General features: G+C 31.5%; 1 protein-coding gene across 1 annotated transcript in view; it reads right to left on the reverse strand.

Annotated features, from left to right (window-relative positions):
* The window catches only part of Dpyd (dihydropyrimidine dehydrogenase), an 822,495-nt gene that overhangs the window by 707,058 nt on the left and 102,890 nt on the right, over nt 1–12,547 (reverse strand). The gene's annotated exons all lie outside the window — the stretch shown is intronic.

The following is a 12,547-nucleotide window of genomic DNA, read 5'->3' on the forward strand; positions in this document are numbered from 1 at the left end:
TTTCATTTTACTGGAATGATACTGCTCGAGGAAAAACTCTCAGTCTGCAATTAATGTTAGTAACCAGCTCAAACTGGCTACCCAATGATTTTTTTTCTTGAGTATTATTAATATTTTTTGTTATTGCTATAATATGTTTTAATTGATTTTATTTTTAAATACATGACAGCATAAAGCATTACAATTCTTATTACACTATAGAGCACAAATTTTCATATCTCTGTTTATATATAAAGTATATTCACACTAATTTGTGTCTTTTTATATGTACTTTGGATAATGATGTCCTTCACATTTCACCAAATTATTTATTATATTTTATTCATGTGGAATCATTTGCTTTTACTTGTGTGTCAAACTAGTAACATTTTCTTTATAGGAAAAAATCTTATCCTTATTTCACTATTAAATATAAAAAAATGTCTGATTTCTCAAACATATTTCTCATCCAAGATGTTTAAATTTTTACCCAATTCTTACTTCTGGGTGAGAAGTGTCTCAAGCAATATTCCCTCACAGAATATGAAATTATAAACAACATCTAAGGGTGAAGGAAGAAACGAAATATGAAGGAAAAATATGACAATGACAAATACAATACCAGTAAGTAATTTAACTTTATTGTAAATCATTTTTCTTCCCCGTCTAAAAGGAAGAAAGGGATTCCTCTAAAGTCTTCCTAAAAGATAAAGGAAAATACTGGCAGGATAACTCGTTTGTAAACATAGCACAGATATCAATGAAATGGATTACCTGTGGCCCTAATACAAACACCTATTTCCACTAAAATTGATGTTATAAAAGATCTCTAAATAAAATTACCACAATTACTTCTTCTATTCCCCAGCCAAAGTAATGGGCTTTAAAATGGGAGAGGGCTCTAAGGCTAATATTTATAAATGTACTAAATTAAACTGAACTTGTTAGGCTCCTTGTAAAACATTAAGAAGGTTAAAATTGAAATATCATTAACTAATATATGCGTAGTTAATATGTATAGTTAAATTATATATATATATATATATATATATATGTATTAGATAATAAAGTACTTAACATTTTCTTTCTTTATTTTTTAATGTAGCTTTTTTCGAATATGTTAGTAAAAGTACGCTGACATAGTAGTTTTATTTCATGTCCTAGGTACAAAATTAATTAGTTGAAATTTCTGAGAAGTAATGAGTCTGCAAGAGAAATCAGTTTGAGATCCAATTCTGGCTCCTCCAATTTTGCACTATGTACTCAAATTACTTTGCCTCTTTCATTCAGTCTTTATTCACCAGTTTAAAGGGGAGGGGGCACTGAAGCTGAAAGTCAAGAAGCAATAAAGAAATGAAGAGCCAGATGGAGTTAGAGAGACAGCATGGCGCCCAATCTCTAATTTTAGAGGAGAAAAAGTTGGCCACTTGGGCAGGAATTCTGTGAGCAAAGTTAAAAGTGGTCAGGAAAATGGTTGATGAGGTAGCCAGTGGCAGGTCACAAAGATACTGCAGGAGAAGATAAAAATAAGAAATTTAAATGTTATTCTAAGTAAATAATAATCTGTTGAAGTGAAATGTCACAATTTGGCTCATCTGAATGTTGCTTGGGAAATGAATTCTGAAGGAAAGAGTGCAAAAAGGGAAACCCATCATTCAAATGAGAGGCAAGGAATGTGGCAAGGCAGAAAGGAAGACTTGGACAGATTCCGGGTATTTTTCTGGAATTAGGGTTAGAGTTTTTACAGAAATTTCTTACTGATTAGATGAGGTATGAGAGAGAAAAATTTTCAATGAATTCCAGATTTGGAGGTAAAATAACTAAGTAGATGGTACTCAGTTTTATTCAAATGGAAAAAGTAGCAAATGAGCAGGTTTAGTGGAGGATTGTGGTGAGAAATTGTTATATCTCTTTTGATACCTGAAGAGGAAATATAGATATGTAGTTTGAGTTATCTATTAAATATCCAACTGTTTGGATTTTTAAAGATAAAGATCAGGACAGTTATCAAAACTGGAGATGCAAATAGAAGAGTCTTCCACAGTAGATGGTTGTTATTTACATAACAATTATGCAGGGAAAGCAGATGCAATATGTCAATATTTAGAGGTTGAAAGAGGAGGTAATAGCCACTCAGGAGTGAAAAGGAGTAGCCAATGAAGAGGGGAAAATAAAGGAATGTAGAGTAACTGAAGCTTACATGGCAGAGAGGGTGGTGTTTCAAGAAAGAAGGGAAGCTATTGAAGCAAATGCTGCTGAGAGGTCATGTACAAGTTAGGGATTTGAGGACCAAGCAGCCTCACAGAAATGGCAGAAGAGATGCCCAGCTGGAGTGGATCCTGTGAGAATAGGATGTTAGAAAATGGAAAACTTTTATAGACAACTCTTTGACTAGGTTTAGTTTTGAACATGAGAAACAATAATGGGGTGGTATCTGAAAAGGAAAAAGTAGGAAGGTTTTGTTTGTTTATAAGATACATTATTATGTAAGCATGCATGTTTTCAGACAGAAATAATCACAAAAGAAGGAAAAATTAGTACTGCAGGAGATAATTACAAGAGGGAAGTTATTGAATGGGTTAGAGGAAACAGGACTCATGTGAGCTTGTGAGCAGAGATTAGCCTTCCACAGGAGCAAGGCCCTTCCAGATATCACAGAAAGAAACATTGAAAATTGGGTAAATTTATTCCCACATCATTGAATGTCTGAACATTTGAGAATAACTGTCACCAAATAATACCTGTACATCAAGGACACATAACAGGCAATTTTTAAAAGGAAGCCAGAGTATCCCATATGCCACCTCATTTCATCAAAATAAAACAATAAACAAAAAAAACAAAAACCTTTCTTTGTGGACTATAATGTTTTATTCAATGTTTTATTATAGATTAAACTTTTGAAAGGAGGTAATTCTTTAGATGGTTCCATGGATATGAAACTGATAAAGGAGTTAAAATAATGGACCACATAATATATTCTAATCAATATTTTCCCAGTCAGTACCATTTAGGTATCTGGCAAAAGGATTCTTCATCTAAGATTAATGGATAAATTGAAATATCCCAATGTATACTTTTTGTAAGTACCACATTGTGGCAAACTGGTGTCAAACTAAAAGCAACATTATGCTGTTTCCTAATGTAGGTAGTTCTTTAATGGTTTTCTCACATTTTAAATATAAACAATAAATATCAGATATTACTGCTCATTAATTCAGTGGCATTAATACCTATTCATCATCTTGGTTGCATATTGGTGATTTTACAAGCTAGATTATCTCTTTAATTCTTAATCATGCTTATTTACTTGAATGCGTAATCTTTGAATCTAACATATTCAATTTTATAGAACAGCTCAGAAATTGAGAAATATGACACCTAAGTTAACATTCTTTACTCATGTTTATTAATAAAATTGGAAGAGATTCATAGTATATTTTAATATTAATTCATCAGAAACAATCACAAATTCCTAATATATTTCTTGAACAACTCTTGGAAATTGGAAATTTATTCTAATGAATTTGTCAAGTTTATTCCCAAGCAGGGACCAGCCAAGTGCAACCTACAGGCCAAATTCAGCTGGTGGTATGTTTTGGTAAATACAACTTTGCTGGAACACATCCACACTAACCTACTCCTATATTGTCTATGGAGGCTTTGGCACTGCCTTAGCACAACAGAGTAGGAGGCTACAGGAACAACACGGCTGAGAAAGGTAAAAATGTTTGTTATATGGCCTTTAAATAAAAATGTTTGCTACGTCTGCATCAGACTATCAATCATGCCTTGTCAACTGAAGCAACAAACAAACAACAAAAAAAAAAAGAAAGAAAAAAACCCCTTCAATTTACTAGCTACCTTCACCACTTATCAGAATAGGGGACTTTTTACCCTAAGAGTAAACACCAAAAACACCCTCAATGAATGATAGTGCATATCAATAAATATTGCATAAGAAAACTAATTAATTGTATAACATGCTAATATATGATAAATGAGAAGTATTATAGCTATATATGAACATATATTTTCCAAATTCGATGACAATAGAAGTAACTATTATATTTTAGTACATCGTGGAATGCACCCAAATTAATTAGAATGGTCAATAACAAAAAATGCCAATGTGTTTATAAACAATATTCTATTATCTATAAGTCTATTATTCTAAGTTGCAGAAAACACCAAATATAATTACAAAATACATATTCAAAACATGTAAACCACTAATTTTCCACTTGTAAAAGCCTGATTCAAAAAGCAATTTACTTTATGGTTTACTTAAGCTTTGCAACTACATTAAAATATGATAGTATATACACAACAGCTTGTTAACAAGATTATCATAACATTAAAATCATAATGTGGCACTTCAATTATGGATACTTAAAATTAAAGCTAATCCTCACAGTACCAATTTTTATCTCCTAAATAATTTTAGCTATTAGCTGCTCATTCAAAGTCTGTATCTAAAATGATAAGCATTCTAGAGTAACAACTTAGCTCTGCACTTTTCTTTGGTAGCACAAGAAAATCTGCATCCCTTCTTTTCTAGTCTTAATATGCAAACCTTCAATGCAAAGGGCAAAAATGTGATTTTTTTTTCCTGACCTTTGCTCAGTGCTTCTTACTCAGTTAATACTGATGATGGTGTTTCAAAATAAAAAACCCTAAATACCAATGGAATGTGTGTTCTTCTTTTGGTTTTAGCATTCCAAATGAATCAAATTGACATAAAATGGCATTTGCAATGATTGATTGATTTATACAAACACAGCTCCTCACTAAACACTGCCTATTACACAGTAAGCACCAAGTTGAATATAACAATGCTTACACTAAATATGATAATGCATGTTATAAATAAATAATTAGGTTATGCCTAATTTCATTTGTACTGCTGCTAAACAAAATGTATCGTTGATGATTATGTAATCAATATTTCTTATATTTGAATTCTAATTTAAGTCAAAGGTTATAAACTTAGATATGCCAATTGTTATCAAACCCATAAGTCAACCAGAAGTATTATTGCTGAGCATATGTTTGATTTTTAACGTTACAAACAAATAATATAGCACTTTCTTCTATGCCCCATGAATGGTGGGAAAATTAAATGGGCTATCTGAAACTATTAAATCTTGCTTTGACTCATCTTTGAAGTAAGTTAATGAAAGAAACATTTTTAACATATGTGGGAGATAGACGACAGCTAAAGTGTTTGTGTATATGAATGTATATTATATACTCATCTTGTACAATTTACATGAAGCAAATTACATAGGTTACATAATTACATATAATAAATTACAGATATCTGCTGAGCTGCTTTTCAATCATGTTTATCTCAGAAGATATATCATAATCTAGAAAAGTTATGATGTGCTTTTGTCCTTATATTTCAAAAAATCTAAACATATTCAGCCTGAATTCCTTGTTCACAGGCTACGTAGTATAAACCAAACCAAGGAACCTACTGTGGGCTTGGTACAATATGCAGTGCTCTGCATTGGGACTGATAAAGACAAGACATTCTCTTCTCTCTAGAACAGGATACTCTGCTGGTTTAAAGAAGGTTTCAGAAGATTCCTATTGATACAATTCGTGAAAGAAAACTAAAACTTGGAGAAGCGTAATTTAGAAAGGATCAAGAAAAGAGCTAACCCATTGTTTCTAAATCTAATTATACTTTGTCAAACTTTTCATGTCGTTAAAATACCCACATATAAATGGGCACTTTTGATTACTTAAGTAATTTATATTTTTGATGACTTTCAAAATAAAAAAAAGTTAAGACTTCTATGATTCTGAAATCACATTACATAGCATTTTAAAAAGAAAATTTTCTTTACTTCCCACACTGTTGAACAACCTTCTGATTTCACTAGAAATATTGTGTTAATTTTTTTCTGTATTATTTCATATTCTCTTCAATCCCACTTCAGTTTTTCTGGTAGCCTTTTAATTATTTTCTAAACTGCTTAATCAATTCACTAGTCTCAAATATTTAGAGTGCCTGTTCTTTCTCCTACATCTTTTTAGTTTGTTATAAAATGATTTCTTGGAACCTTCTTGTATCTTTATAACCCTAATGGATTCAAGTAAAAAGTAAAGGGAGCTCTAGACTCCAAATGCTATCATACATTCCAAGTTTTCCTTGACCAAGTGGGGGAAATTATTACACATACAAATGCACAAGTAAATACATGTACATATAGAGAATACATGTAAATATGCACACATGAACACACATGCACACAAGCTTATCTCCAGAAATAAAATTAAGTAGGACAATGATATAATCCTTATCTTTAAATCTTATACAGATGAACAAAATTACTCATAGAGATAATCCTTTACTCAAGTTCATGTTCAAGTATCAGTTAAAGAAATACCAGTGTAATTTAACCAGTAGTCTTTTCAAGGGATGCAAGAGTAACATAACTAAAATAATAAACAGGTAAAACAACACCTAAATTACCAGAGCATGAGTAAAGCAGCCCTTAGATCCGCTGGTAATCACCTTAGTAACACTGGATACCAACAGATGAGTGAAATTAAAAATGTACTTTAGGACAATAAATCTAGAAAGGATAGACACAAAAAAACTGAAAAATACCTGTGTAACTATCTTGGAATCTGTCCTTAAACTTTAATTTTTGTTTAAGAAGTTTAGATTACTATTTATATTCCTTCCATCTCTAAAAGTCTCTGAGTCAAAAGTAAAGAAATGAGCACAATACAGCAATTTTAACCTTCTGACTCAAATAATATTAAGAATCATTACATCTCTTAAAAACTAGTTTCCAAATTGACATGGTCATACAAATGCTTGACTCTGTATATGTGTCTGAGTTTATGACGTACCTGCATATACTATTCCACACACCAGAAAAAAAGCCAGTAACTGTAAATTATGCAACTCAACACCACCATCTAGTGACAAAATTCTTAACACGTGACAAAGCCAAGCAAAAAGGAAAACAGATTTCAAACACATTTGTCTTGGTAGTTCATATTTATAATAATATTCTAAATATAACAACTCTCAGTGAATAGACTTGGTTCTGCACATAAAATAATAACCTCTAACTGGCAATGTTGTATACTACAAAAATATAATTTGTATTCTTGCTATAGCAATATATCCAAAAAATCTAACCAATCTGTATTTTTATTTATTAATTAAGCCACTGCTAAAGGCAATTACACTTTCTTTTTCTTAATGAACTATACTGCATTCTATAAGTACCTCTTCTTTTACAGAATTTAACATGTCCTTTTCTCAAGTTCAATTCAAATACTTGTAAATTCTACACACTACCTACTACCCATGTACTACTACTGCCTCTGGATCTGAAGAGGGATATCCACAGTGTTAAAAATGGCCCCATCTTTCCATATGATGTTTAGAAATTTATTACAGGATGCAAAATAATATCTCCTAGATACCAAGAGGATTGAATTAGCTGAGGTAAGCAGAAAACATGATGAAGTTGAGAAATTTACCTCTGAATTCATTATCATACAATAGATCATAGATTTTACCTAGAGCTGACCCTTTCTTATGTGTCCTTCAAATGTTTTACTTGCAGGGATCCTGCAGAATATTTTCATATAGCCAGAGCATAATGAATTCTACATAAGTTAGGCAAGAAATAGTTCCTTTAGTATTCTATATACTAAGACTACAATGAAGTTTTACAGTCAGTTCTATTAATTATGTATATTATACATAAATTCTTTTAAATAAAATCCAGGGGCAGTGGCTCATGCCTGAAATCTCAGCTACTTGAGAAGCTGAGGCAGGAGGACTACAAGTCTGAGGATAGCCTGGGAAATTTAGTGAAGCTCTGACTCAAAATAAAAACTAAAAAAGGATTGGGGTGTGATTCAGTAATAGAGTACCCCTGGGTTCAATCCCTAGTACTGAAAATTTTTCTTTAAAATAAGTACTAGACACCATTAAAAGAACACAATATGTACAAACAGCAATGTTTTTATTTTATATTTATTAATTTTCATAAATCACAAATCTTTCTTATATTTTTCTCATTCCTGTCAATTCTATGAGGTTTTAGATCCTATTACAGAAGACAATTAAAACTTAATTGCCTAAAATTACTTGGAGTCTCAGATTTGATTCTTTCATAATATCTGTTTCATATCTGTTCTTTTTTATTTTTGTCACTGTTTTTCTAATTTTTTCAAATATATTGCCTTACAGAATATTTTTTTAAAGAGAAGTATAAGCCTGAAAAAAAAGTATCTATATGCCCATCACCCAGATGTAATGACTATGTTTCATTCCTATCCTTTTCTCTCTCTCTCTCTCTCTCTCTCTCTCTCTCTCTCTCTTCTGTTTATTCAGTTAAGATCATGTTCTATACGTAATTGTGTTTCTTAGTATTTTCATCGAATTTTATAACACAGAAATTCTTGTGTCATTAAAAATACCATGTTAAAGGTCATTTTCATGTCCAGAAAGAGAAGGAAATGTGCGAAAATTTATCATATATACGTGAGTATTTGTGCACATATTTTGTTTCTTTAATAGTAGGCAATTAGATTTTATTCAATTTGTTCAAAATTATAGTCCCTAAGAATCAAATCCAGATCGTCCATAATTTCTATGCTTCTACATAGTATATTTCTAGAAAATAAGATAATATGATACTCTGTGTTCATTCTAAGGAGCTTAACATTTACTGTCACACTCCTTTCTTTAAACATAACAGCAATTTCCAATCTTCATGAGCTCTGGGAATGTATGTCTGTCTTACCATTCTATCTGCAGCACTCAAAAATCACCTCCCTACCAAACTGTAGTAATAGCAAAATGCAAGAAACTGGTAGGATTTTTACAAAATTTATACATTTTATTTGCCAATAGAGTTGAGTATTTTCAAGAGTTTCTTAGGTATATTTTGCGAATTATCCATTGAGCTATTTTCTGTTTTAAATCTGTCACAAACATGGTAATACGGTATACTGATGTCTTTTAATTTTGTAATTTTTTCCATTTACAGAAGTTTTTAATGTAATCAAAGCTTGTTGATTTCTTCAAATACTTTTCAGTTTATCATTTCTTTCTCTACTGAACCTCAAAAACATACTTACTTCCATTATACACTGGATTTGAGCATTTTGTTTTGTTTTGTTTTGTTTTTTCATTTAGCTCTTTAATATACATGATTTGCTTTGACACAAGGGAACTGAAAATATAGAGGGATTTTTCTTCCCAAAAGAAAAAAAAATCTTCTAATACCATTTCCTGAGTGATTCAACTTCTCCAACTGACTTGGAGTACTTTATCATACAATAACTTCTTTGGACCTTTATAAGCTCTATTATCAATTATAGCTACTAACTAGTTATACCTCATACATATAAAAGCTCATAAATTTCCACCTTTATTTTGAATATGACCACATTAATTAATTCTTCTTGCTTCTTTTAAATTTTATCTATCTATCTATCTATCCACCCATCCATTTTTTAAGTTTTGTAAGACTAGGAATGAATTCCAAGCCCCTCTTAAAATTCCATAGGGGGTTTTATTGTTGTTGCTTATTTGCTTGTTTGCTTTTTATTAACCCTCCTGGGCTTTGGAGATATAAATCACAATTTTAGAGAAAAATAATCACTTTGTCTCTTTCATGTCACATCACACATATTATTTTGGGTTTTTCATTCATTACTATGTTATGGATCTGCTTTTTATTCTAATTTTTCTAAGAAGAGAGTGTGTAAATGTGTGATGTGTGTGAATGTGGTTTAGCTCACTCTGGCCTCTCTATTGATGAGAACTCCACTGGTGAGAGATGATGATCAGGCATCTAACCTGATGCATTATTCTTGAAATCACATGGCTTCCCATGGCAACAAGAAGTATCAAAATACTAACAATTTCCAAAAGTAGACACCATTCCTCATCCTCTTCCTGAGTTGTAGAATTATGTTTTCTCTCTGCCTATGGAATATTTACATGTGGATTTACCTTAGCTGTCTGAAATTCATCTGAAAACCAAAATCTTCTTCATTTTTACTCTTCTTTTTGTCTCTCTCCCTATTTCAGTTAATATATTTATTTTTTATCTAGTCAGCACATTCCAGGGAAAGTTTCCTTGTGATTTTTACATAGCAGGACTCCAGGCTCCACACATCCTCACATCTGGGATCCAGGAAGCATGGGAAGGATCCAAATGATTCATGCACTGGGATACTAACAAAATAACAGGATCAGTATGCACGGCAGACCAGCCAAAAGAGAGACTAGATGAGGTGGCAGAGAATTGAGCAAGGACAGAATCCTCTCTTTTCTGCGCTTATAGAAATAACAGAACCTTAATAGCTATGAGAGTACAGGGTCATTCCTGTTCTTAAAAAAACACATTGACTCCTTGAAATAATTTAAATTCTTTGTTAAGGCAAGTCAGATATGTAACTGGCCTCTAGAATACATTAACAAACACATTTTCCATCAGCTTCCTGAGACCAGCCCCTGTGCTAAGATTTTAGGCAAATTATCCCTTCCTGTCTCAGCAGTCACTTCCTTACTGCACTCTATGCTGAGTTAGCCCTGCCATCCCTGTCAACCTTCTACTGCTCCATTGCCACTCCACAGGTTCATGGTATATAAGGAGACATATTATTGACAGAAAAATTCCACTTAAATGAGTTTTGTGAGAAAACATAAGATTCAAAAACCTTAAAAACTTCTTGTTCTCCATCACATTAGACTACTTGCTGTTTCTGAAATACATCTTGAAGTTACAGGCCTCCTCACCTTCGATCTATACTATTCCCTCCCCTTGCAAAACTGTCCATCTTTTTAAATTAGGTCAAATTTTTTACCCTGTGTTTTTTTCAATTCAGAAATCCTTCATAGAAGGAAAAACTGATTACTGGTAACAGAATAATTAATTTTGTCTCTTCATGCATTTTTCCTCTTATTAATCATGTCATATTTTCTTTACTTGTTTGTTTTCAGAATCTTGAATCTCACAGGTAAAACAATGATCTCTCACTGAATTTTCAAAAAACAAGGAGTCTGACCCACAGTAAACTAAATTGTTAAATATTATTAGTTACTAAACTGTTTCAATGGTTATCCAGACATTACCAAAAATACATGACCATGTGTGCTAAGTGCAACCTGTGCAACCTGTGTAAATGTGCAACCTGTGCAAAGAAGTATATTTCACAGCCATGTAATTAAATTCTGATTTAAATTGTCTGTACTACAGCTTTCTCTCATAGTGTGGTTGGTTGAGAGGTTACTATAACTAGGTAATTAATACTTGCTTTTCTCATCAGTTCATCTCTACTATTTTTAAAAGTATGACATTCTGGTATGTTCTAAAATGGTATATACTGCAAAATTTGGCAGAATTTAATAATCTCTTCATATTCAGTTCTTCTATAATTTGTTTTTTTTCTAGATGACAAATCTCCTACACTGATTACATGTTCTTTCCTCATTCATTATATTTCCCTCACTCACATCCACATTCATTCACATTGCCCCTTTTCAATTCTTTTTATGTTTTTGGCCTTCAGTTCTTTTATTCAAAGCATGAGAGCTGTCATCCTCTTTGTCTTCCTATCCCTGCATTTACTTCAAAATGAATAGATATAAAAATACAGGAAATAATTGTAGTTTTCTAAATAAATATTGGTAGGCACATTTAATGTATTCAGAATCATTACTATAAGCATTGCAAAGAATAATGTTCAATTTATAGCACTGTGGTAGTTTTAAAGAATAAAGACTATATTGAAAAACAGGAAAATTCATTCATAATTTCTGCATTAGCCTTTCCATAATATATTTTAGACCTTATTTTTAATTTATGACTATTTTCAATAACTAAACTTTCTGAGAATGTTTTATATAGATACAAATTCTCTATTGTGTACTCAGTTTTATTTTTCCCCTTTTTTATTAGTAAAGACATTAACAATAAAATAGGCTTCCTTGCTCCAGCTGGTAATTTCTCAGTACTAGTAATATATTATTCCTCTTTTTGTGACATCATAATCATCTATACAGAAGTACCATGTATCTTTGTGTAGAAGCTACTGTTTCCATTAAATTTAATTACCTCCCCCTGTGGTTTTAAATAGAAGTGGCTTCAAAATGAGGGCAGCTTCTATTAAATTTAATTACTTTCTCCTGCTGCTTGCATGGTAAAAGGAAGGTTGCTAAATGAGAGCAGCTTCTAAACTAAAGTATATGGTAACTGTGTGCGAGCAATAACAAAATTGTATCAAAACCATTATTTTTAAAAAATGTTAGACTTAAAATCATAAAAAATGAGCAGTAGGATATCAGAAAATATATTTTAAAAATAAGCTTATTTTCATAAACAAAATAAAGATTAATATATTCAATTATTTACAAAAATACTGTAAATAATCCCAAAGGTTCAAGCTCAGAACTTTTAAAAACAGTATCATTTGTTGTTTTCCAACTCTAAGGATGATGGGTCTTACTACTCACACATTTGTAGTCTCTAGTTAAAAAAAAAAAGAAAGAAAGAAAGAAAGAAAATACTCC

Source organism: Marmota monax, unplaced genomic scaffold (assembly GCF_021218885.2).
Source record: "Marmota monax isolate L192 unplaced genomic scaffold, Marmota_monax_Labrador192_F-V1.1 WCK01_AAM20220418_F8-fsc00070, whole genome shotgun sequence".
In the NCBI taxonomy this organism is placed as follows: Eukaryota; Metazoa; Chordata; class Mammalia; order Rodentia; family Sciuridae; genus Marmota; species Marmota monax.